Raw genomic sequence first — 21,995 nt, forward strand, 5'->3', positions numbered from 1 at the left:
CGCTGTCTCGTCCTCACCAAGAAAACCTTCCGAGTTTTCAGTGGCACATGTTCTGTGGACTGACCTACGCTGCAGCAGCTGGGGACGGATGACTGGAGACAGGAGCAATGTGAGGAGGCAGAGACCAGCCTGTGCATGACATGGAGCAGCTGAATGAGGCCAGCATCAGAGCAGCCAGAGAAGCAGGGCACTGCAGGGGTGGAGGTGGCAGGACTCAGGGAGGAGCACCAAGGTGTGTCCCCCAACTCCCAGGGAGAAGCGTGGCATGGGGAAGACCACCGGCTCGGGTTTGCCCACGTAGAAGGAGATGCCCAGGGGAGCTTGAGAGCAGGGTCTGGATGAGTCATTCCTGAAGACACAGTCCTAGGGGTCACTGCCTGGGGGCAGGGCAGAAGTGATAAGACCGAAAGGAGGCAGGAATGGAGGATGGGGCCAGGGACACCTAGCACCATGCCCAAGTGCACATAAGCTATGGGGGATGGACATCCCGGCTGAAACGCTTATTGCACATCCTAGAACTGCTGTTAATACAACCAGAAGCACCTGGGGACTTCAACACCCATCAGTGTGCAGGCGTGTCCCTAAGATTCTGAGTCATTCTGGACAGAGACCCTGGCATCAGCATGTGTGGAAGGTCACAAATAATCATAACAGGGAAAACAGAGTCAAGAGAACCGAGAGAAATATTCTAATTCTACAAAGGAGGGGCAGGACCAAGAATCTGGTTATTAATAATTTTTTTCCTAAAGACTCTCCTGGGTAGTTTCGAGGCATGGCCGGTTTGAAGGATCTCAGTTCTAGGGAGAAATGGTGGGGTGCAGGCTACAGGCCTCCTTAGGTCACTGACCCGCCTTATCCACCTCAGTGCTCCGCGCTCAATGTCTACCTCTCCTCAGATACAAGGCTCCTGGGAGTGTTGGGCAGGATGGGGTCACCCTGGGCAGGACAAAGGAGATGGTCACAGCTGCAAGGCATTCTTTACCCCCTTCTCTTCCCCACATACCTATTTTTAAAGTTATAGAACGGTGGGGGCAGAGGAAACCAAGCTCCACCAAGAATAAGTCCACTTGCCTGAGGACTCGTGTTCTTGAACAGGCTCTGCAAGCTTCACAGTCAAGTCAAGTCCAAAGACTCTCTGCATTTATGGGGAAAGATCTGGCGAGTAAGAGGTCTGTCTGTGGGTGAATGAAGTGTGCAACTTCTCAACTGGTCCTGCCTTGACTGAGGTGATTAAGTATGCTCAAGGTAAAATTCTTTCACACACAGGGGTCCAGACGCAAACCAGATGGCGAATCTCACCACGTGCAACACAAGGTGTGTGGAGAGATGAAAGATGAAGCGGTCGGGGAAAGATCTTTGAAGGGGCAAATCCAGGCTTTCCTCCCTAAACCCCTTCTCCCAAGGCCAAAAGTCTCTCTGCAAGCTCTTCAGAAATGCACTCAAAGCCGAACAAACCAGCCAAGACCTGGGGAGGTTCTGGGACAATTGAGACTGTCCAATGGGGCCCTGAGTGAAAGAGCAGCAAAAATATCATGCATTGTGTTCCCACTAGGAGGATCCAGTTCTATTTAAAAATGTAAAAGCAAAATCTCAACAAGAACAACCATGATTTGCAACGCGGCTGCACAGCGCCCACCACGTCGAGAGCGCACCGTGGTCAGCACTGACCAGTCTCCAATTTCTGGAGTACGTACTGCCCTTAGCTCACACAGTCCACGAAGAAGACTTCATGGCAAAACTGACTCCCTTCCCTGATCCTCCAACACAGAGCCATTAGCCACGTTTGACTTTTTAAGTTTAAATTTTAATTAAAATTAAATAAGATTAAAAACTTCAGTTTCCCAGTCACACTGGCCACAGTTCAAGTGCTCAGCAGCCACAGGTAGCCAGTGGCACGCAATGGACAGCGCAAATAAAGAACATTTCCATCCCTGCAGAAGGTTCTGTCAGACAATGCCGTTCAAGAAATAGGCTCTATGAGGAGCCAGTCAAATTGAAGAATGTTTAGTGATTTTGGCCACCATTAGTGGAATCCATGGGCTATTACAAAAAAAGAAGAAAACCCTTGAATATAGTTGATTTTCCTGCATTTAATAACATCTCCAAAGAACCAGCAGCATCTCTATAAATGTTCACCTTGTGCTGCTTTTGTTTTTTATTTTACCGACAATTTAAATCCTTGCCTTACAGGGTGTTTGTCTGGCTGTTTACCTTAATCCAACATCCCAGCTCTGCAAATACCGGGCCAAGGTATATCTCCTAAGGGGACTCATGAAGGCTAGAGCTTCATCCGGGCTTAAAATTCATGCTCCCAAAGTTATTCCCAGGGATTACATTCAAGTGCAACAGCCCAACAATATGGGTCTGTAGTAGGTTTCTCAGTTTTAAGTCTTATCTTCAACTCTGTAATCTTCTATTTTTAACAAAAAGAGAGAAAAATGATTTTGAAGAACTTATGAAGAAACACAGGTGCTTGCAGGAGTATTAAAAAAACATACCAACAAAATGATTATGAAGAGGGTGTGGCCACGTTGATGGAGAATAACACTGGCTATGACACTGGATTTTCAAATCCATGGGGACAGAATTCATAGACTGCACACCTCCTCTGCTTGGGTGAAACAAAAAAATCAAGTCCATCGGCTATTGGGTTTGCATGTCCAACTGTCACACGTCAGTGTGATCAAAGCACAGTCTGAAGGGGACCAAGGCCGCAGCAAGATGGAGGAAGAAACTGAACCTGAAAATGGGATCAACCGTTTTCACTGGATTTTTTGATTTTTAAAAATGAGAATCTCACTTCTTCAACCAGCTCCCACCACACACCTCAAAACCAAAACAAACACACACCATCCATTACCTTTCCACAAAATTCCTACATAATCATAGTGGATCTGCCTATCAATAAGAAATAACTTTTGCCACAGAGTACATCTCAAACAAAAACTAAGCAGGGTAAATAGTCAAGCCTACTTCCTTTAATGTCATAGGACATTTGGACATGTCTAAGTATTAGGTTTCCACTTAAACAGGAATAGTTTAGGCTTATTTGAAATGGCATGTACGTTAAAGTATAATAAGGATACCATTATAATATACTAGTAATAAGTATGTTATATACTTATATAATATACATGTATCAATAAGCATAATAATATATATAATAATAGGTCACCTGGCTAACTGAGACCCCCAAGTTATCCCCCTCTTATACAAGGGATATATACTCTTAAAATGCACCTGGCAGTGCACTAAAAGTTTTTTCTGTATTACAATATTTCCTTTAATGAAACTAATTTACATTAAGCTCAGCAGTTATAAGGTGTAAATAAACTGACTTGTCGATTTTCTCTCAGCAAGCAATTACACCTGAAAATAAACTTTTTATTAAATGTAAAGTTAAAATGATTACAAGTAATACATACCAAACTAGTACTTCACTGATAATTGAATTAGTGTATTTATTTTTCTTTACCTAGATGTGCTTTTTATTAAAGTGAAAAAAATCACAATTTTTTTAAAAAAGCATCTTATTCTTAATCCATGACATCAACCTAGTTCTTATTTAAATCACTGTTGGAAGAAAAGGTAGTCCCACTGCTGTGCTTCTATTAAATGAACATAATTTTAAATATGCTGCATCTAATGGAAAAATGCTCTCTTTGGTTTCTGAAAATGTAACAGTTGCAAGAAAATAAAAATATAGGAGTTCCAGTTATTTCCTAATCTGGCTTTGGCATACATAAAAATCAAACCCTAAGAATTATAATGTCCATTTCTGTGAAACAGCTGTAAATTCAACTCTATTTCAAAATTTGTGCTAAATATTTTTTTAAATGATATAAAAGATTTACAAAGAACTTGGTGAGTATACGTATGTTGTTTTTAATTCTACTGCTAAGATTTATAAAAGATATGTACTTAAAATTGTTCTATTGGTCTTTAAATATTCTTACCCGTAAGATGTTAAGGACTGGTGAGAAAGCAATTTATTAAAAGTGTGTATTTACATTACCAAACCAAGTATTATAATACCAAAAGATGAATTTTAATGTTTTTTAATCAGAAAATAGTTCATGTAATTTCTACTTACTTCATATTACTCTTTCTCCCTTCCATTTATTAAAATAAATTAGTAAAACTATCCAAAATTTAAGACAACAGCAAGGCCTATAAATGCAGGTTGCAGACTCAAATTTCCCTGGGAATTTTTTCTTTCCAATTTTCTTTTTTCTGGTATTTAATTTTTCCCATTTATTGGTGACATCTAATAAGTCTCAGTTTTAACATTTGCAAATATATGTTTCTCTCTAGGTTAAAATTAATGAAGCTTATTCAAATAGCTAATTCCTGAGTTTAAAGTTCTTGTATAACCTATCTTTTGCTAAAATCTCAACAGCATAATTTCCCAAGCTTAAGCTATCAAATTTGATTGCCTCTCTTTGTGCAACAAGCCATATGCTACAAATAGTTTCTAACTGGTACAAAACTGTTGGTACATACTGGTACATATATAAGGGAATATAAGATTTTACTTATAAATGATATTACTAAAACATGTAGCTGTCCTATAATTATATACTGTTAAACTTCAGCAACTGGTTAGTTTTCAAATAATTCCATTTTCTCAGCTTTACATTCCCTCTTACTGCTGATCGGAAACCTTAAAAAATAAATCAGGAGCATTTCAGCAAAGTAAATGCAAAAGCTCTTGCTATGGAAAAACGGTAGGTATGATCAGGGTTTGATGACATGTCTTTTATATCTTAATAGCCTCACTTGTCCTATTTTGCACTCTTTGTGGTAAGCAGATTCTTCTAGCTAACGGATATAACCTGAGGCTAAAATAGTGAAAATTCTGGCATAATGTACTTTAAAAAATCTTGAATATTGCACAAGAACTAGAAGAGACATTTGTCCAGGGTATGATTTTTTTTTGGCCATTAAAAAAAGCAAATTAGAACCCGATTAGCAAAGAGTCCACTGACTTCATTCGCTTCCAGGAGACAAAGCATTCCTGGTAGAAGCCGGGCTGCATCCCACCCAGCAGACTGGGAAAAACATGACATACCCTACACTGTGCTGGGGGAAGCACGGTTAAGGCTAATATGATAGAGACCCCATGTTCCCAGACAACCAGCGGCAACCAAGTTGGCTATATAAAGTAACCAAAAATATCACATTCCCAGAAACATCTACCATCATAGTCACTGCTCTATCAGGAAAACTGATTTTAAAGAATTAAATACAAAACTCTAAAAGTGAGCCTCCTTCACTTATCATTCAATGGGAAAGTTAAAAAGAAAAAAAAAAGATCTGGCTTTCTTAACGCATGGCTACTCCTCTGCTCAGTTGTTCTTAAAAATAATTTATGTAAAGCAGACTTTTCTCTAAATATACTGTGCTCTCCCATATACACATTGAAAATGATATTTGCATACAGTGAGTGTATGCACTGATACACACATGGTAAAAATTTAAAAAATATGGACTGCATAAATCAGTAGCTGATTTTAAATACACACCAACTTAAACAGATTTGTTTGCAATTTCTGAATTTCTCAGGTAGAAAAGATCTTTCTTGCTGGCTGTGGTTCCAGAAGATGTTTGTATTCTATAGAGTGTACAAAAAGGCTTCCCATATAAACAAAGAAAGAAAGGTTCCAGGATCTTGATATCCTAACCTTGCCTTTGCTATTAAACATCCACCCGAAGAACGTGACGGAGACCAGCGAAATCACTCTGTCATGCTACAGTAAACATGGTATTTTGTGTGCTGCCCAAGACATTTTTTCTCATGAATATAAGTTGCCTGCCATTTATTATGAGATTTTTCCCCGATTGACACCCCATTATGTATATTCAGTCAAGCTCAAACGAGATTTCAAGTGATCAATATACTATTTGTGCTGAAAGTCTGTTAGCAGCTCTAGCAATAAACTCTGCAGAGGAGCAAAAATGGAAGCGATATTTAGTGAACTGAATTACATGAAAAACCATGTTTTGGGCGAAGGGGCAGAGAAAGGGAGGCAGAAAAGCAAGGGACAAGAGAAGGTAGAGGAGATGTTGTTCCTAATAAAAATCAGCCTTCTAGAACCTGACCACTGACGAAATGCATTAAATGCCTAAGAAGTTTGCAAAAATATCTTAAATTACATGTTGACATCTCTAAAGAGGCAGGGAGGGGTCTAAACAAGCATAGGTCCCTTTGAGAGAACAGACCACTTCCTCCTTAAAGAGCTATACTTGAAAGCACTTGATATCCATCAAACGGACTGCGGACCCAGCCCCGGGGAAATCTGTAAAATGCCTCACCATGCAACCTCCGTGTGTGAAATGGCAATGGCCTCTTATATACTTTAACACTTTCCACTTTATAACTTATGTGTACCAGACCCTAACAGCATGACCTCCATCAGCATTTTGGTTAATGTAAGTGGTAGGAAAGGTAGCTTGACAGTAGCCAAAGGATTTCATCTGGCCCCAAAGAACTCTGCCCCTGAGCCTGGATGTGTCTACAGGTCAGAAGCCATCTGACTGAGCCAGGAGAAGAATAGAACAGGCAGGGCCACCCAGAAAGATATGACAATTCAGTATCAATTCAGCATTACCTAGACACCAAAGGTTCAAGTTCTATTACCATGAAAAATAACATGGCAGGGAGGCTTAGAGAAGAACACCAATCAATGGCCGTGATGGCGGTCATCTAGGTTAGGCATCTGCCCCACCCAAGGGGATGACATCGCCTCCTCCTAGACTCTTCTTTACGATGCTAGAATCTTGGGTAGAAGGAATGAAAAATGGGAAGAACTTCTCTGCATGGATCTCCAGAATTATTGGTATTTATTTGGTTTGCTGAACTTACATTTTTGAACCACTCTCAGGCAGAAGAGCAGAGTCACTATCCACTGTATCAAAAGAACACCTGTAAGACCAAAATGTTTAGATCGTTAGCACTCTTGACAGTTTCCAAATTCCATGAGTAGCAAAGAAGATGTACAGTAATTTGACCAAAGGAGATGCATCCTGAGCTACATCTGATAACTATTTCTCATATTTTTAGTTCTAAACCTAGAAGTGGACTACTTTTAAATTAGCAACCTAAGAGATGACACATTGCAACAAATGTACTTTACTTACTTGTAAGAACAATCATATTTGTTCACTGCCTCATCTTGATGGTCCTACAAACCACGATACTTAAACACAGCAGATTCAGAGCCCAATCTCTACTAGAAAAGAAACAAAAACCCTCCCTACTACCCAAGTCTCCTCAAAGTGAGGCACTAAATAATCCTAAACAGCAATGCTAGTTTGTGTAGGATGCATGTGTATGTGGCAAAATGTGCACACCAAAGCACATTCTTCAATTTTGCAGAGATGTATGTGCAAGTATTTAATGTCACATAATTTTAAAGAAGGAGAAATTTCCAAATGGTTTTTTCAAAGGCTATTCTCTACCGCCTCAATCTAACACTCACACACCCAAAAACATACGAATATATTTATTTTTGAATACTTAAAGCCCATGATATTACTAACCCTTCAACTCCATGTAATATGTGGATTAGCAAACTGTATTTTCTTCAAATTCCTTGCAAAACACATATAACCTGATCCCCTCAAATGGAAAAACGTAGATGCTTGGAGGCCAACTCTAAAATAAGTCAGACATCAGATGCCCCCCTCCATCCTGCAAAGCTGTCCAGTATCCTAAAAAGCACAATATACATTAACATCATCTCTTGTGGTAAAGAATGAGATTTGTTGCCATTTGTGGGCTAATGCAGCCCAGGTGTTTATTCAGCCAGCATATTTACTTCACTGGGAGGTGGGTGTTTTGAAATGCTCCTCATACAATGCTTTGTGCATATTTACTGTCTAACTCAAGGAGGTACTGTTCTGGAACCTTCTCACACTGCAATTAACTGTGCAAGTGGGCAGAGCTAACTTCCACAAAACAATCACTGCGTCTCTTAAGAAAAGACCCTCTTTGAGACCAGGCTGCCAGGGCACCGGTGTCTGAGCAAAGCACCAGAGACGTCCTACCAATTTGATTCTTGAAGCTGCCGATGAAATCTATTTTGATTTTAGAATGACCCACAATCACAGGCAATTTACCTGATTGTGTGTTCTGGTGACTCTCAAAGGCTTCTAGGTACTAGGATTTTCAGGTATGGTTTATAGCTTTAAAAGCGGAGAAAGATGATATAAGGAAAAAAAAAAAAAGAAAAAACAGAAGGTAGTTTCAGTGGCTTTGAACTTACGTTATTAGTTCAGAAGGAAAGAAGCGATTTTCACCTAGAGTACCCCTTCAGACTGAAAGAACTGTTGAGTTACTGCTAACTGGTCACTATGTTCAGATTTGGAAATGCATTTATTCACTCTAGTCATCAGGGGGAAAGTATTGTTTTCTCTTCTTTAAATGATTTATTTAATTTAAAAAAATCAATGGTAACACCAAGTAGGTATCCTTCTGAAAATTTTGAAAAGGAAAGAAAAAAGTCTCTGTATCTTTCTTCCTCTTGGTCAGACTCGCTGTCTGCAGTAGATGATGCAGGGAAGCATAGCTATAATAATGAATTGTGAATTTATAATGTCTCTTTCTTCAGAGGAGCTCAAAACATTTTCTTTCCCATAGATTTGAAATAAGATTTGAAATCTTGCCTTACTGCAGAAATGGCCTTCCTCTAATCTGACGTGACATGACTGGTTTCTGTTTGAAGGACCAAGCAGTAAAAGGTAAACTCATTCATCTGTTTCTTGCTCTAATTATGTCGCTCTGTTCTGAGATGCCAGGTGCTGGTCTATCCCACAAGCTGGTTTATTCCATACATTGCCTAAAAATGAGCCTCCTCTTTCTAAAATAACTTACTTTCATAAAGAAATTTTATTAGCAGAGCAAAATTAACTCCTTTGGTTTCACTATCTGCTTTAATATTTGCCCTTCTGATCATGTCTTTTAGCCTCGGGATCTTAAAATTTGGAAGCAGTTCTTGATTCATATCCCTTTTCTATCAAAATCAACCTCTCAAAGTTAAATGGGCATTTTAACAAGCTGACAGGTGAAACAAAATAAGACCATGCTTTTCAAGACCTACCTATGGATTAAAGCCTACCTTCCAAATGTTAATAATTATTTAAATAAAGGTATCATCCAAGCCTAGAAACGGCCTCTCCCTGCACCACTGCAACTGTCGAATTCCTTTCCTGGTCTTTCATGCAGATGCTCAGAAACAGGGTGGGGCTCCCTGCTCTTACATGCAATGTTAAGGGAGTCCGTGCTGTAAAGAAAACTCAATTAATCGTTCGTATTCCAGTTTTTCAGTAGACTTCACAAATACCTTTGAAATAATCATGTTAAGAATGCCACCGTTTCTAATGTTAAGATTTAGATTAAAACCTTTGTGTCAAACCAAATGTGCTGTGCACAAGCATGGATGACAGGTATTGAAATGAAGGTGACAAGTCAAGGAATCGGGGGGAAAAACCTCCCTGAAGAAGACTTGTGAAAAGGAGACTAGCTTCTCTGTTGATGGATGTCTCTGTTGATACTTCTAAAATTTTTTTTTTTTTTTTTTTTTTACAAGTACAGTTCTTTAGAGTCTACAAGTAAAATCCAACCCTGCTAAGCCATGCTGGCTCCCTAATGAGTCAGCAGGCCACTGAGCAGTTCAGACCATGTAGCCCAGGGTAAATGAGCAAGGGCTATCTTTGGACACACCCATTTTACTAATCCTGACTCTGATTTTTAAAAAATCATCTTTATGCTACTTGGTGTCTGACCTCAGAACTTGCATCAAAAACTGTACCCCTCCACCTCCACCAAAGAGGACTCAGGCTCCAGTGTGGAAGCACCACCCTTCGGCTCCTTTACTGAGTACAACCGGATTAGGGTTTATTTCTTCCTCAATGGGCAACTCTTGTTTCATTTTCTCTCCAGTCTGCATGTTATCAGTTTGACATTCCCTTCAGTGGCATATGACAAATCAAATTGGCCTTCATTGCATTCATCAGAGGATGTTTTCTATTTCTCAGGACTGCTTCCCCCACTCCTTTTACAATCATGTACACACTGAGAAAAAGAAATTATATATATGTCTTGGGTGTTTTTGTTTTGCGGGGATTTTGTTGGTTTGTTTTGAGGGGGGAGAGAGAGGATAGTGAGGATGGTAAGAAATAATGAATGGATACAACTCACCATAAAGAAAGAAAAAAGCAACCGATAGCCATAAAACCAAGGGCACGGTCTCAAAATATGATTTTAAATACCTGGTGCCTACACCTTAAATGTAAAGCATTCATCTCCAAATGCAGATATTATTAGCCTTAAAAACTTTACAAAAATATGAAGTAAATTATTTTCCATGTCTTTTTGCATGATTCAGCACTTTTAATACTAATTTCTGCCAAGAAGCTAAAAGGTAGAAAGAATATTGTCTGGGTGCCTTAATATCTCACGCACTCTTTACTGAACCACCTGCTCTCCTGCTACTACAGGGGCTTATCAGAAATACTGGGGGTCACTGGTTTGCTGCCGTAACATTTAGTGACCACCTCAGAGCAGCTCAATTTCACTCTCCAGCGTCAAAGTGGTTTTGGGGGACAGAATGACCCGCCGCAGGAGCTTAGCCCCATCACGGGATGACCCTCACCCAGGAGCCAAACACAAATGTATGCATACTCGAATGCCCTAGTCTAACCCCATCAGCTGCAGCTACAAGCTCCCACCTGATGTGTCTTTTCAACCTTTGTCAAGTATCTCAAGACAAGAATTTCCTGAAGCCCTTCCCCCAAATCGAAGCTTTCGTGCGAACCTCCAACCTGCGGGAGTGGTAAGAGGAGGCCAAAGAAGCGAGAGACCTACGACTCGCTCTGCAAACTTGACCTGGGCACCGCACAGATTCGCATCCGCGTCCGAGGACCCCGCATGTCCCCCGCACTGTCCTCGCTGCGTCCCACGCCCGCGGTGCGCACTCACCTGCCGGTAGGCAAGCCACACGCCTCGGCGGTCCAGACTTCCGTCGCGACCTCCGCAGGCAAGCCTCGGTGCTGGGTGCCCGGCGCGCCCTCAGGAGTGGCCGGGACAGCGGGCCGCCGCGGGGCAGGGCGGTGAGACGCCGGGAGCCGGCAGGAGGAGCACGCCCGGGCGGGTCCGCGCCGAGCCCGAGCGAGCGGGCGAGCCGGGCGGGAGGGGCCATTTGTAACCGAGCAGACGCTACCACCGCCCCTTACTCGCGGGGGGCGGGGGCGGTCAGGTGACGGCGGCCCACCCTCCGCAGCCGAGCCGGGTGGTTCCTGCCCGGGAGGAGCCCCCTGGCGCGCTCTGATTGGAACTCCCGCCGCAGTGGCGGGGGAGGGGGGACACGTGACCGCCCGGCCAGGCCGCCCGGCGCGCCCCATCAGCGATGGGCACCCCACCTTCCTCCTGGAAAAGCCGGGGGACACAGGGAAGGCGGGGGAGCACGCGGGGCGCAGGAGAGCCTACCAGCCCCTTTAGCCGCAGTGCCGGTGATCCCGGCCGCCGAACTCGGGGAGGAAGAGCTCGCACGCGGCCGGCCGGCCTTCACTGTCCTCCCGCCCTGCCCTTGGCCGCAGTACCCTCCCCTCGGCTGCAGTAACCGCCCCCCACACCTCCAGGCATGGGCACGCTCAGTGCAGACCACTGCCCCTCCCGAGATGCCAGTACCACCTAAGAACGGTGTTTTCTTTCCTCCTCTCTACACACCAGCACATTGTGCCCGGGAGGAACTCCCGGCGATGCATGGCAGACACCGCCCAGCTCCAGGGCTCGGAGACCCCCGACCACGCCCCGGGATGCCTGACGGCTCCCAGGTCATAAAGCGGAGGGACTTGGGCCTGCTCCCTGCGGCGGAGGAGGCGGCGTCGCGGGAGCTGCATGCTCCGATCCTCCCCAGGAAGGAGGCCGGGTGGCGGGGGAGAGGGCTGTCGTGGGGTGCGCACCCAGTTCACAGCCTGTGGGAGCACGTTGCTAATAAAGGCCAAATTAGAACAACTGGTGGTGCCGGCAGGGATGCGCCGCATGGTCATGAGAAGCCCGGCTATTAATCACCCATAACGAGCCTTGCTTTTCTTATGTGGGAGAATGGGTGGTGCGGGAGTCTCCGGAGTTGCTCTGTTCTAAGCTCTGGTGCTCCTCAGAGCCGGTGGATTCCGCAGCCTCTCAACCCACCTCCCTGAGGCCCTCTCTCCGGGTTGCACCACCCTAGATGGCAGGAATTCGGAGAAAATGCGGTGTCACGTCCGCGCCTATACCCCCCCAGACGCGTCTGCGCCAACTCCAGCAACACGTGGGGACGGCGAATCCGGGCGTCTGCTCTCCACCTGAGTAGTTATGTGGGTATACTTATGTGATTATTTATTATAACCAAACTGAACCCAGAAGTCTGTTTCTACACTGGATTCTTTCGAACTTCGGTCCAAGGGAGTTTTGTACTCGATTTGGGCGGGGACACAGTTTGCAAGCCAAGGCCACTGCGGCGCTCAGCTGAGCCCAGGACACCGGTGGTGTGGTGGTGGGATGGGGAGGAACAGAGGCCCTGGGTCCTCGGGTGCTCCACCTTTGTACCCCACTTCGACCAGTTGGGCAAGACGTCCCACGCCCCAGAGCGCCTCTTCCTCCTGGAATGTGATTCTCAGATAGTGTTGAAGCCGGGGACCTTGATCCATTCGTACCTTTGCTTCGCTGGGCAAAGGACAAGTAATCAGCAGATTTACCTGGAAAGAGGGTTTATCCATAAAGCGTCGGGCACAAACGCTAGGTAGGGAACTTGTGAGGAAACTTAGAATCTACGCATTATAAATTGATAGTGGTGGAGGGGGAGCATCTGATGTAAAATGAAATGGCCCTATTAAACTAATAAGAAGCTTCCAGGTGGACGCCTTGCTACCTTTGCGTCCTTCCCTCCCCCGCTTCCTCCAAACCACAAAGGTTGGGCAAATCTCATAAAGTGTAAGTCTGTCAGAGGCGGGGGTGAGGGGCGGGAGGGAAGGATACTTGGTTTAAAAAACACCACCTCTTAAATAAGAAAAGTGGGTAAGTTTCCCATTTCTAGGTGTTAGTGTTTGTTACCGCCACACGAAAATTGGAGGTTGATTGCGACAAGAGAATCCCAGAGCACAGGACGCAATTTTCACAATTAAAAATTAAAAAAAAAATAGCCTTCCTTCTCCCTGTGCCCCCCCACTTCCCTAATCAGCTACCCACGCAAGGACTGGGGGCCGGGACAGGGGGAGACTGTAGTCCCTCCGGGTGCGCCAGGGAGGCGGTGGGGCCACTTGTTGCGACATGGCCAGAAGAGATAATTTCCGAAAGGATCTGGAGGGGATTCAGAGTTAAAATCTCTTCTCCTGGATACGACGCCCTGGAAGCCGAGGCAGGCGGCAAGCACCGACTCAGTGCCTCGAGGAGATACGCTTTTTAACTTGAACTCTGGACCATCTTTATTCGAAATACTTTGTTTTGCACGTCTGGGAATTTACTCTGTGCAGTTAAACGCGTGACACACGCACGGGGTAGCTCCGCGGGGGAAGGGCGCGTGGCACAGGAGCTTTGGACTGTCACGAGCTCTGCCCTTGGGAAGGAGTGCGAGGGGCACCGCCTCGGTGTGGCTGCTGACGTGAGATAGGTAACTCGGAAAGGCCCTCCTCCGGCTGCTGTGGTTGCGGGGGGCTGCGCACAAAAGTGGCGGGGCGGTCCGCGTGCACGCACAGCGCCCGCCGCAGTGAAGGGCAGAAGTGTCGAAGGCAGAGGGACTGGACAAGCGCGGGCGGATTTTCCGGATTCCGAGTTCATCTGTCTACCGGGTCACTCTCTGTTGAGAAAATGCGCGACACTCGAGAGGGACAGTGACACTAACCAAGTGTCCACGCAGGGCCGACCCGCTTGCCATGAAAGGGGGTCAGGAGGCTCCTCGGCGCTCGGCTCCCGCAGAGGCTGCAAGTAGCACGGCAGTCTCGCCAGCGCCGGGCCCGCCAGCCTTTGCCTTCAGCGTCCTCCGGTGGCATCGTCCGGGGTTTGCGGAGCAGAAGCCGAGGACACGAGCAACTCGCTGCGGCTTTGGAGTGACCATGCCTTAGAGCTGTGAAAAACTGCCTCGTGGTGACTTGGGGGCGGAGAGGTTAACAAAGTGCGGAATTTGTCTCGGTTTTTACCTAAAATGAAGCTGGTAGTACTGGGTGCTTAAATGGCTTTCTGCCAGGACCTTGGAGGTGGGTGTGGGATGGGGTGGGAGGGCGTGAGTGCTAGGTTTATGACAAGGGACAGGCCCGATTGCAGGGAGCTCCCCCGTCAGGCCGCGCTCTCTGGAGCTCTAGGTGGAAGAGCCGAATGGAAGCGCCACCGCGCCCGGGCTCATCTCCCCGCATTAAGACACCCGGCGTTGCCCTCCAAACTCTAGGTCCTGGAGGCCAAATCCCTCTGCGCGGGCAGGGACCAGCAACAGTGTCTGCCCGCCGTCGCCCCTCGACATGGACCCTTTTCCTTTTCCTTTCATTCCTAGGGCAGGTTAACGCCGGCAGGGACCGCAGTGCGACTGGCGTGCACCTCACCGCTCCCTCTGCGCCCCGCGCCGACTGCGGGGCTGCTGCGACAGCTGGGCCTTCGCCTTCTAGTGCCTTCCGCCCCCTCCCCGCGGCCACACCTCAGTCACTCACCCCCGTCCCCCACACTCTGCCGCCTTCCCTCCCCCGCGCGCTCAGGCAGCCAACACTGCCAGGAGCGGGTGGAAGCTCAGGTCCGGGTGCAGCTGTCCCTGTGCACGAGTAGGGGAGCGACCGCGACCCGCGACCCCACTGCTGCCCTCAGCTCGGGATCCACCCACGTGGAACCCGCCGGGCCCCGCGGGTTCCAGCACCAGTCTCCCGAGCTCAGCTGCGGGTGCAGTTCCCTCGAAGCCCCAAGGCGCTCCTACTGGTCAGTGTCCATCTCAGTCGTTCCCCTATGCCGGGACTTGGCCAGCTGGGAAGCCTATTTGTCCCCCGCCTGCACCCCCAGCCATCACTGGACAAAGCCGCCCGGCTTCCCGCTCCTCCCCAGAGTGGGAAGGAGTCCCCGGCATCGGGGCAGAGACGAGCATGGAAAGCGCCTGCCGGCGCCGGGCCACCGTGCGGTCCCTGGCCCTGGCCCTGCCTGCGGGGTGCAGGGCTGGCGCTGCGGGTACTGCCCGCGCGGGGCAGGCACCCCACCCACTGTTCTTCCAGCGCCCGCACCCGGCCGCCGCGGCGCAGCAGGGAGGAGGCCCCGCGGCGCCGGTTCCTCCACACCCACGTGCCCCTCGTGTGCGCGCCCCCGGCCTGCAGATGCTACCCGGCTGGCGCCGCCAGGATTTCCGGGCGGCCCCACCCTCCCGGGCCGCTGCGCCTCGCTCCCTGCATTCGTAGTCTCCTTGGCGTCTCCGCTGCAGCATCTAAGCCCAGGCGCCGCCTCTTCGAGCCAGGCTGCTCTGCTCGCCTGAGGGCCGCTGCCCAGAGGCCGCGACTGCCGCCGGGGTCCCGCACTCACCTCTTCTTGTGGACCCGGGGGTTCAGTCGCTGCACCAGGGGTGTTCAGCCACCGCCCACGGTCTCTTGGAGGGTGTAGCGGGAGGGCGTTCCCGAGGCGCCAGCACCCTCCTTAAGCCCTTACTAGGCTTTCTGCACAGCACCTTCATCAGCCGGCCACCCTCCCTGACAGCAGGGGAGGCATAGCTCTTGTTCTTTCTCCCGCTTCTCTTCTTTCGCGCTGTCACACCAACGCCCACCTATACACACACCTGAACACCGAGAAGCCAAGGCCAGCATCTCCCTCTCAACTCCTAATTCCAACACTGCAGCGCACATCACGTCGCTGACAGCAAGGTGAAGGGGTGGCACTTACGAGCCAGGTGGTTTCTTAAAATATAAGAAATAGTCTTCTGCCCCTTGGCCTTTGCGTTCTTAAGAGAATTGTACTTTATTTTAAAACATATATAGCCCAGGAGCATTCGTACATTTAAAAAAATTGGTGTTTTGAGACAATCGTAGATTCACATACAGTTGTAAGAAATAATACACACAGATTCTGTGCACACTTTACCCAGCTTCACCCAATGGTAACAATTCCCAAAACTATGTAGAATATCACAACCAGGATATTAGCACTGATACAACCCACCCATCTTATTTAGATTTCCCCAGTTTTACTTGTACTCATTTCACACTCTGTCTTTCTCCCTCTCTACCTTCCTCTGCGCGTGTAATTGGTTCTATACAGTTTTTTACATGTGTAAGTTCACGTGTCCACCACGACAGTCAAGATACAGAACCGAACTTACCAGAGGATCCTTCTTACTGCCTTTTATTACATAACCACACCTACCTGGGGAAGGGCTGCAATTCCTGATATCCACTGATCTATTTTCCATTGTTTCCAATTTTGTCATTTCAAGAATGTTGGATAAGTGAAATTATACAATACACTAGTCATTTTGGATTGTCTTTATTGACTCAGCATAATTTCCTTGAAATTCATCCAAGTTATTGTGTGTAATCACTAGTTCATTCTTTTTTATTACTGGGTAGCATCATGGTATGGAGGTACCACAAAGGTAAACTGTTTAACCATTCTCTTGTTGAAGGACTCGTTGAAGGATTGAGTCCAGATTTTTGCTGTTACAAATAAAGTTACTATGAACATTCCTGTACAGGTTTTTGTGGGAATATAATTTTTCTCTGGGATAAATGCTCAAGAGGGCAATTGCTGGGTCATATGGTAAATACATTTAGTTTTGTAAGAACTGCTGTACTCTTTTCCAGAATACCTGTACCATTTTACGTTTCCAACAGCAATGTATGAGTGATCAATTTTTTCCTCATACTTGGCAGCATTTGGTGTTGTCACTTTTTTTTATTTTAGCCATTCCGATAGATGTAGTAATATGTCATTGTGGTTTTAATTTACATTTCCCTGATGGCCAATGATATCGAACATCTTTTTTATGTGATGATTTGCCATCTGTATACCATTTTTCTTTCTTTTTCTCTTTTTGGTGAAATGTCTGTTTATGTCCTTTGTCCATGTTCTAAATAGAGATTTGTTTTTGTTTTTGTTTAACTGTTGCATTTTGAAGAGCTCTTCATATATTCTAGAAGAAGTCCTTTGTAAGATATGTGGTTTACAAATATTTTGTCCCAGTCTCTAGATTGTCTTTTCATCCTCTTCATGTGAGCCCTTGTAGAACAAAACTTTCCAATTTTGATGAGACTCAATTTATCAATCTTTCCTTTTATGGATCTTTCTTTTGGTGTCAAATCTAAGAATTTTTGTTTAGCCCTAAATCTTGAAGGTTTTCTCCAATTTTAAAAGTAAGTTTTATAGTTCTACATTTTACATTTAAGTCTGTGGTTTAGTTTTTCTATAAGATGTAAGTTTAACCTGAGGTGCATTTTTTGCCTGTGGACACCCAGTTGTTCTAGCATCATTGAAAAGGCTATTATTCTTCCATTGAATTGCTTTTGCAGATTTATAAAAAAAAAAATCAGCTGGCATGTTTGTGTGGGTTTATTTTTTAGTTGATCATGTATCCTGTGACCATGCTGAATTTACTTATCATGCCCAGGAGTTTTCTATAATATGCAGACAATCATGTTTTCTATAAATAGCACCAGTTTTATTTCTTCCTTTCTAATCCGTATACTGTTTTTTTTCTTGTCTTATTTCAGTGGCTAGAACTTTCAGTACTGTGTTGGTAAGAGTAGTGAGAGCAGATATCCTTGCCTTATTTCTGATCTTAGGGGGAAAACATTCAGTCTTTCACCTTAAGTATATTGGCTGCAGAGTTTTTGTAGGTGCTATTTTTAGAGACGAGGTCTCATCTGGTTCTGTTGCACAGGTATGCAGTGCTATGATTGACCTCACCGCAGCCTTAAACTCCTGGGTTCAACTGATCCTTCTGCCTCAGCCTCCTGAGTTGCTGGGACTATAGGCCTTGCCACCATGCCCAGCTAATTGAAAAAAAAAAAAATTAGAGACAGGATCTCACTATATTGCCCAGGCTAGAGTGCAGTGATGCGATCATAGCTCACTGCAGTCTGGATCATAGATCACTCCTGGCCTCAAGTGATCTTTCCGCCTCAGCCTCATGAATTCTTCAGATTACAGGTGTGAGCCACCACACCTGGCATAGATGCTTTTTATCCCATTGAGGTAATTCTCTTCTATTCCTAACTTGCTGTGAGTTTTTATATTGGATGAGTGTTAGATTTTATAAAATACTTTATTTGCATCCAATGATATGATCCCATGATATGGTGAAGTGATATCATTGATTGATTTTCAAATGTTGAACCAGGCTTGCTTACCTGGAGTAAATCCCACTTGATCATGGTGTATAATTATTGTTATACATACTTGGATTCAATTTTGTTATGGATTTTTGCATCTAAGTTCATAAGAAATATTGGCACGAGATTTACTTGTTTCTTTTTTACTGTATTTGGTTTCAGTATCAGGACCTCATAAAATGAATTAGGAAATGTTCCCTCATCTTCTGTTTATGGAATAGATTGTATAAAATAGTTGTTAATTCTTCTGTAAATGTTTGGTAGAATTCTTTAGTAAAATCATTTGACCCTGAACATATTTCTTAATGAGATTTTAAATTATAAATTTAGTTTCTTTAATGGTTATAGGACTATTCAGATTATCTATTTCTTCTGCTTGAGTTGTGGTAGTTTATAATTTTCAAGAAGTTTGTTCATTTTTCTGACTTTTTGAATTTCTTCTAATAAGTTGAACATTTGTAGTATTCCTTTATTATTTTCCTTTTAATGACTGACAGATCTGTAGCAACATCCCCAGTTTCATTCCTGATATTGGTAATTTGTGTCTTCTCTTTTTTATTTTTGTCAATCTTGCTAAGGGTTTATCAATTTTATTGATTTTGTTAAAGAACCAGCTTTTGGTATCATTGATTTTTCTCTGTCATGTTCTTATTTTCAATTTCATTGTTTTTTATCTTTATTTTTTCATTCCTCCTGTTGCTTTGGGTGTGTACTTTCCTGTACTTTTCTAGCTTCTTTTTTTTTATTTGAACATATTACAGGGGTACAAATGTTTAGGTTACATATATTGCCTTTGCCCCACCTAAGTCAGAGCTTCAAGCCTGTCCATCCCCCAGACGGTGCACACTGCACCCATCCTAGCTTTTTGAGATAGGAACATACATTACTGGTTTGAGACTTTTCCTCTGTTCTAATGTAAGCATTTAGTGTTATGAATTTCCATCTTGGCACTGCTTTAATTGTATCTCACAAATTTTGACATGTGTTTTATTTTTTTTTCAGTTCTATTATATTTAAAATTTCTTCTGAGACTTCCTCTTTGACCCATGATTTATTTAGAAGTGTGTTGTTTAAGTTGCACCTGTTCGGAGATTTTTTTTATTACTTTTCTTCATTGTATGATATTATAATCAGAGAATACACTTTGTATGATTCGATTATTTTAGTGTTTTATGAGCCAAGATACGGTCTATCTTGGTGAATGTTCCATTGGCTCTTGAGAAAAATGTATATTCTGCTGTTGTTGGGTAGAGTGTTCTACATATGTTAATTAGATCCTATTGGTTGATGATTTTGTTGAGTTCTTCTATAGCTTTACCAATTTTCTGTTTAGTAGTTCTATTAGTTGCTAAGTGGGGATTGTTGAAATTCCCAACTACAATTTTGGATTTGTCTATTTCTCCTTTTAGTTCTATCAGTTTTTCCTTTATGTATTTGAAAGCTCTGTGGTTTGGTGCATACACAATTCAGATTGCCATGTCTTCCTGGTAGGTTGATCCTTTTATCATTATGTAATGTCCTTCCTTATCTCAGTAATTTTCTTTGCTCTGAAGTCTACTTTATCTCAATATAGCCATTTCTGCTTTTTAAAAATTAATATTTGAATGGCACATCTTTTTTCATCCCTTCAATTTCAATCTATTTACATTATAGAATTTGAACATTCATGAATATTGTTAAAGTTTTCTTTGCTGGAAATTGATGAAATTCTAAAATTCATTTTGTCTAATAAAAAGCTTATGGTTCCATGACTGTGGATTTGGCAAGGATTCCTTGGCTATAAGACCAAAAGCACACATAACAAAAGAAGAAATAGATAAATTGGACTTCCTCAAAATTTAAAATTTTTGTGCATTATAGGACACTATCAAAAGAATGAAAAGACAGTCCATAGAATAGAATATATTGTAAATAACATATGCGATAAGGAATTAATAGCCAGACTATATAAACAACTCCTATAATTTAACAATAAAAACAACAAATTAAAAAATGGGCAGACACCCTAAGGCCTGGCCCAGGCAAGAAGATGCCCACCACAGTACATTTCTTCAAAGCAAAGGGGCTAGACATGTCTGACCTGGAAGTACTAACAGCAGCTCTGCCCAACCTCAGAGTTCATACCAAGGTACTGGCCAGACAGGGAGACACCCACCACTGTGTAATTCTGTGGAGCATAGTATCTGGACCTGTCTGTTTGGAGCTATGACTCTGCCTAACCTCAGAGCCCAGCCTGCAGCCTTGCCCAACCACAGAACTCCAATAGTAGTATCACCCAGCCTGGAAATGCACCTCATAAACCTTCCCAATCAGATATGATTGCAGTGCCCAGCTAGCAACTCTGCCTGATTGTAGAGCACAGTCAGTGGCCTTGCTGGACAGTGGAGCCCAGCCAGCAGCCCCTCTCAACCTCAGAGCAAAGATAGTGGCCCAGCCAATCAGAGAACTGGCAGCAAGCTCTGCCTGTCTGGGATTGTTATCAGCTGCCCCATCCAGAATTACAAGCTATACAAAATAGTGAAGGTTTATCCTTGCCAAAGAATACCTATAAAGACCAAAAAAAGAGGCTGTCTCCTCAAATACACATCAATGCAAAGACACGAGGATTACAAAGAATCAGGGAATTATGCTACCACCAACAGAAACTAATAAAGTTCCAATAATGGACACTGAAGAAACGGAGATACATAAAACGACAAAGAATTCGGAATAATTCTCTTAAGGAAGTTCAGCAAACTACAAGAACACATAGATAGAAAGTTAGATGAAATTTGGAAAGCAATACATAAATGAAATGTAAAGTTTGACCAAAAAGAAAGAAAGAAAGAAAGAAACATAACAGAACTAAATGGAAATCCTAGAGATGAAAAGTACGATGACTGAACTGGAAATTTTAATAGAAAGCTTCAGCAGCGAACTCAATCAAGCAGAAGAATCAGTGAGCTTGAAGACATTTGAAAATATACAGTCAGAGGAGCAAAATTAAAAAAAAAAAAACATGGAAAGGAATGAAGAAAGCCTACAGGAATTATGGAACACCGTCAAGAGATAGGAGTTAAAAGTGAGAAGAAAGAGAAAGATGGCCAGAAAGCATATTTAAAGAAGCAATGACTGAAAACTTCCCAAATCTGTGGAATGATGCCAACATCCAGGTACAGGAAACACAGAGGTCTCCCAACAAAATTCAACTCAAAGAGGAGTTCATGAAGACATAATTATTAAACTATCAAAATAATTCTTAGAGCAGCAAAATATAACAAACTTATCACATACAATAGAGTCCAAATACGGCTATCAGCAGGTTTCTCAGCAGAAACCCTGCAGGCCAGGAAAGAGTGAGTTGATATATTCAAAATGATGAGGGGAAAAAACTGCCAACAGAGAATACTGTACCAAGGAAATCCCTCAGAAATTAGGAAAAAATTAAAACTTTGCTAGACAAACAAAAGCTAAAGGAATTTATCATCATTAGACCTGCTTTACAGGAATTGCTAAAGGAAGGGTTTTTTTAAGCTGATAGGATTTGACCCTGAACATATTTCTTAATGAGATTTTAAATTATAAATTTAGTTTCTTTAATGGTTATAGGACTATTCAGATTATCTATTTCTTCTGCTTGAGTTGTGGTAGTTTATAATTTTCAAGAAATTTGTTCATTTTTCTGACTTTTTGAA

Source organism: Propithecus coquereli, unplaced genomic scaffold (genome assembly GCF_000956105.1).
Source record: "Propithecus coquereli isolate 6110/MARCELLA unplaced genomic scaffold, Pcoq_1.0 Scaffold1, whole genome shotgun sequence".
Lineage (NCBI taxonomy): Eukaryota > Metazoa > Chordata > Mammalia > Primates > Indriidae > Propithecus > Propithecus coquereli.